At 39.0% G+C, this 5,786-nt stretch overlaps 1 long non-coding RNA gene across 1 annotated transcript; it reads left to right on the top strand.

Annotated features, from left to right (window-relative positions):
• Window positions 1–240: 240 nt before the first annotated feature.
• Window positions 241–5,499, top strand: LOC110867665. The gene is made up of 4 exons (XR_002551746.2): window positions 241–1,779; window positions 2,370–2,438; window positions 4,926–5,032; window positions 5,228–5,499. It is a non-coding gene; the product is annotated as an uncharacterized LOC110867665 (long non-coding RNA).
• The last annotated feature ends 287 nt before the right edge of the window (window positions 5,500–5,786 follow it).

Raw genomic sequence — 5,786 nt, forward strand, 5'->3', positions numbered from 1 at the left:
AAACGATACATTTCTTTCAGTTGGGTATTTCAATACATTATAACTTGCGTTTGATATGATTGGTGGCTCTTTGTTGGATCGTTGCACCTCCAATAGGGACATGCCCTAGGTGGTTATTTGGGGGTGTGACATTCCTAAAACTCGCTCATTAATCCTTACAAACTACAGTTTTGCCCTGAGCTCAGAACTACGATCTTGTCATTGTTTTAGTTTTTTTTCCCCTAAGAAAACTATAATAGTGTTTTTTTAATTGATTGAGAATTATTCGGCCATCGCCCCGCAACGCGGGCGGTGGCATTAACTAGTTATCCTACATATACATTTACCAATGGGGAATAGTGCTAGGCAGCTGCCTGGCACTCCCCTATTGGACCAACGCGTTTATTGTTTTATAACCATTTTAAAATTACGTTTTTGTCCCCAGCTCAAAATAAAATTACGTTTTTTGTCCTCATCTCAAAATTACAATCTTGCCCTCAATTCAAAATTACGACTTTGCCTGCCACTCTCCCATTGGACCAACCAGTTTATTATTTTATATCCATTCTAAAATCACGTTTTTGTCCCTCTTTAAAATTAATGTTTTGCCCCAGCTCAAAATAAAATTACGCATTTGTCCCCATCTTAAAATTCCGATTTTTCCCTCCATTCAAAATAAAATTGTGGTTTTGCCCTCAGCTCAGAATTACTTTTACGCCCCCAGTTCAAAATAAAATTTTGTTTTTGCCCCCAGCTAGAAATTACGATTTTGCCCTTTGTTCAAAAATGTGATTTTCCCCGTTAAAAAATTGAGATTTCGCCCTCAATTCAAAATTACGTTTTTCCCCAGTTCAAAATAAAATTATGTTTTTGCCCTAACTCAAAATTACGATTTTGCCCTCGGTTCAAAATAAAATTGTGCTTTTGCCTCCAGCCTAAAATTACGATTGTGCCCTTAGTTCAAATTTACATTACATTGTTACCCCAAGTTCAAAATTACGAATTTGCCCCTGTGAAAATTTACAAATTTGCTCCTGGTTCAAATTTACAGTACTGCTATTACTTTAGCTTTTTGCAAATTACAATTTACAATTTTATCCCAGTAAAAAAACAACTTTTCCTCAGTTAAAAATTACAATATTGCCATTGTTTTAGTTTTTTTTTAATCAAAACTTTAAAAGTGTTTTGTTTTAATTGGTTGACTCGATTTAATTGTTTTTTTTTTTATCAATGAGCTGACTAATACTTGCTCATTATTCGGCTATCGCCCCGCTACGCGGGCAGAGCATTAATTAACTATTAACTATTAACTATTTTAACTAGTTGATAGACAAAGTGAAATAAATAGTGGTTTATTGTGGTTCATTATGATTGGTTGGTTTAACCAATGAACTAACTCCACCAAGACAATATTTGGCTTCGTCTTCTCAACCACGACACCATGTAAACCCCCCATCTACCCTTACACATATCCAGAAGGAAAAATAGGAGATGCCAAAGCCGTCGGCCACCGATGAGAGAGAGAGAGAGAGAGCGCGATCGCGAATGAACAACATCGCGGGCGAAGTCCTCACGCAGTCCCCCATACTCCAGCCATAACAATGACGGTCGACAACGAGTTCGTGTGAGGACCGCGCAACGGCTAGGGTTTCACGGGATCAACAAGTAATGAAGGTGGTAGCTACGATTTTGAGACACGACGACAGCTTTGAGAAAGCACATCGCCTTCCAGCTCTGCTCGTCGCTCTTTGGTTCCCGGGAATGTAACGCACCGCACCGCACCGCATCGCCAACGTCCAGGTGACTTTATGTTGGTTATTATTTCGTCTTTCTGAGTTTATGTGGAGATTTAGGGCTGTAATTAGATTTCATTGAGAATTAGAATTTTGTTATTTGGTTTTCTTGCAATTTATCCGTGAATGTTGTGGATAAAAATGTGTGGCTGTATACAGTCGAAGATGAGTAGATGACTAGATGATGTGTAATGATGTTTGTTTTTGTGTGCCTAAGAGCATTCACATCCTAACCATCAAATTATGTGAGGAGGGGTTTTAATATTATAAAGGGTATAAAAAGTGGTTGTGAGTAGAGGAGAGAGAAAATGTTACTGTTCATCTGTATATTTGGGGGGACACTGTTCACCCGTTATAATTTTTTAATATATTTTGAAAGTGGTTGTGGGTGGAAGTGAGAGAAAAATGTAATGATAATATTATTTAATTGAAAGGAGAGAGAAAAAGTATTTGTTTTTAGTGGAAATATATTGATATAGGAGTTGTTTTTTAGTGGAATGTATGTATAATTTGATGGATTGAATGTGAATGCTCTAAGGGAGTTTACTGCGATTGGAGATTGGATATTCAATTTTCGATTATTTGGTTTTCTTGCAGTTTATCTGTGAATATACTCGCAAAGGTTGATGAACTAATCAAGGACAAGACTGAAACGGAGAAGGGCAGGTTTTTGCCTTTTTTAATATTTTTTTGTCATCACCGTGGGTATGGTGGGACGGGGATTTGGGGCATGAGTTGACACGTGGCTTGGGTGGGCTTCGCTAGGCTGACCCACATTGAAGACGGTATGGTGGGGCGGGGGTTTGGGGCGTGGCCAGCCCAAACTATATTTTTTATAAACAAAATTAATATTTTTTAATAATGTTTTTTTAAATAAAAACCAATTACATTTTAAAATAAAGGAAATTACATAAAAAAATTCCTAGTGCTTGGAATATTTTTTCTTTATCTCTTCTCTCGTCTCCAACATTAGTTCCAACTCTTCACCTGATAGGTGATCGATGTGCTGGGCTAGAAATTTCATATCATCTCGTCCTTGTTTCAGGGCATCCCTAGCTTCTTTGTTGTTCCGAATTTCGGCCCTTTGTTGTTGGAATACGTTGAATGTATCTAACTTGCATGCAATGTCTTCCAACTGATCGTTGTATACTCCCCTATACGAGCCCGAACTCCCAACTGAAGGCGATGGCATACCCGATCTTGATTTTGGAGCGCGCCTTTTTGTGGCATCTCTTCCGTATTCTAGCCGGTTTAGCGAATCATCTACATCGTCCTCCAACTCTAGAAGTCTAGATCTCGGGCATCCGATTGGGCTTGGGACGAGGGTGTCCTTGACCTTTTGGAAGACGTGTTAGTTTCGCTACCCTTGGGGATATTCGCCCACTTGGGATGGAACTTACAAATGTCCCAACAATGCATGAAACGGAAGTCGCTCCCCACATTTGTTTTGTATGTAACCAATGCATTTGTAACAATGTCGGCTTTGGTTTCACCACTTTTTGGGTTTTGCTTTGCCTTATGTAAATAACCACTAAATTAGGTGAGTTGCTCGCTTATCTCGCTCCACTTCGAGGATAAGCTATCATTTTCACGATAAAGCTCCCTTTCCATTTCTTCGTGGAATACTTTACTGATCGCGTCCCACAAATGGTTTCTTTGTTGAGAATTTCCTATTTTAATAAAAACAACATTTAATATAATACAAAGCTATATATTAAAAAATATAAATATTAAAATAAGGGCTACAAAATTTTTAAAAATACCTAAAGTTGGATGTAGAGATTTCTGAACCCAAGCCCTCGCCAATGCAAATTCTTCTTTAAGGACCCATCTTTGTTGTTTTCATTGGCGCTTTCAAGTGCTTTCTCAGCCTCGGTTTTTTTCTTATGACTTCTCTTCTTGATGGGTTTGGATGCGGAGGGATCATCGATGGGGGGTTGAGTTTCGGGGACGGTTTTGGTTTGGGAAAGGTTGATTGGCGTTTGTGGAATCGGGCTAGGTATAGAATCGTCGGTGTGAGGGAAGTTAGTATACAAACTATTCGAGAGAAACGATGCGTAACCCACCATATCGGGCATAGTGGAGTGCATTAAAAAGGGAGCAATTGGACGATTGGGTGGTGGGCTAGGTGTTTCTTGTAATGCCCACGGATTGTTGGGTCAAAACCACGATTATGAGGATTCATTTTTCGTATTGTGGTTGGATGAGAATAGAGATGATTATAGAAGAGGTGGAGTAGTTGTGGTAAAAAAATGAATAGAAGTGTGAGTTTTATAGTGAAAAAATGTTTTTTTTTTACACATAGCCGTTGGCCAACGGCTAGTTGTTTTGGCCATTGAGAGCCCGCCATGTCATCTTGATAGCCCCGCCCAACGCCCGGGCTGAAACTCCTGCCTAAGGGGCCACGCCGAAACCCAAGCCCACCTAGGCTGGTGACTTGGGCGTTTGTACCCAACCCACGCCCCAACCCCCGCCCCATACCCCATAGTCTAATGGCTATGCATTGGTTGATTGCAGAACATGTATGCCCAACTACGGCCACTCGCTGTACCTGAATCGTAGGGTATGGGTGGTGCATATGGTCAACTAGGGCCACCACCGCCAGTGGGTGGAATGGGAGTGTCACCAATGCACCACCGTTTATGTAACAACCCGACTTTTCAGATCGTTACATATCACCGTCATTTCATTTGTAACCGCTTGTATTCCCGAGATTTCGATTATCGCTATGGGTTAAAACTATTTTCAACACATTTTAAACGCATAATACAACGCATGTTACAACGCTTAATCAAAACGCAGTTATCGCATTTAAACGCTTACTATTTAAACGCATTTTATCGCATTTTACATCGCGTGTTTAAACTAAACGCTATCGCAACGCAACTCAACGCAAACTCGAAACGCGGATTTACTTATGTTATGTGTGTTATTTGTGTGATTAATTGTTTAAATGTTATGTGGTTATCAACGCAACGCTTACACGCTCAAACGTTCACTCGCAACTCGATTAAACGCAACGCAACGCTTAACAAACTGATGTGGGGTAAAATACACATATTTGTCCCGTGTAGATTGTATAATTTATGTATAGTTTTATTTGTTTTTAGTTAGTTTTTAGTATTATATTATATTATATTGTCTTTTTGGCAGGTTCTGGTGCAAAAGAGCAAAAACGAGTAATATGGGAATGATCAGCCAGTCGGGCAGAGTAGAATGCCAGAGACCGAATTAAAATTGCCGCTATTTTTCTTGATTGGGTAAAGCCTATTTATCTCTATATTATTTAAAGTAAAAGGCCAATTGATATTTCCATATACTAGTCTATGACGGCAGAAGGTTGAAAAAGTTCCATTCGATATATTCCATACAAAAGATCAGAAGGTATATATTGTTTTGTGGTTGGAGGCGGCTATACTGATTGGGCCGAAGCCCATTTGTTTGGTTCGTGACAGATAAAGACGAATAAGAGGAGGCTGCCATAAAAAAAAAGCAATATCATCGAGCCGCACATAATTCACGTAGGAGGGCTCTATGTCACACCCCAACCAATGGCGGAAACATCGGGATGAGACGAAGTGTGAAGATTGCTAGAGACATCATAACGCTATTTGTGACAATATTTAGAAAATCCAAATTTCATTTCATTTCATAACTTCAAATAGTCAACATTACAAGAAATTCAAATACAACAAGTTTAACATAACAACATGATAACATAACAAAATTTGATACAACATATTAAACCCTAACGTCTATATGTGTATCTAGGCATCAACGCTACTTCTTTTCTTAGCATCGTCCTCATCAACCTGTAACATGTTTAAAATAATTCAATGCAAAAGCAAAGGCGAGTATACAAGTTTGGTACATACATAGCATAAGATAAAAGTGTGAACAATTCCTCATAGCAAGCATGCGATTCAAGATAAACATTAAATATGGCATGTGTCTAACATATCAAACCAAGAAAACGCAACTTGCTCATGACATAACCAAAGTTTCAGTAGAGGC

The sequence above is a fragment of the Helianthus annuus genome, chromosome 1 (assembly GCF_002127325.2).
Source record: "Helianthus annuus cultivar XRQ/B chromosome 1, HanXRQr2.0-SUNRISE, whole genome shotgun sequence".
NCBI classification, from domain to species: domain Eukaryota; kingdom Viridiplantae; phylum Streptophyta; class Magnoliopsida; order Asterales; family Asteraceae; genus Helianthus; species Helianthus annuus.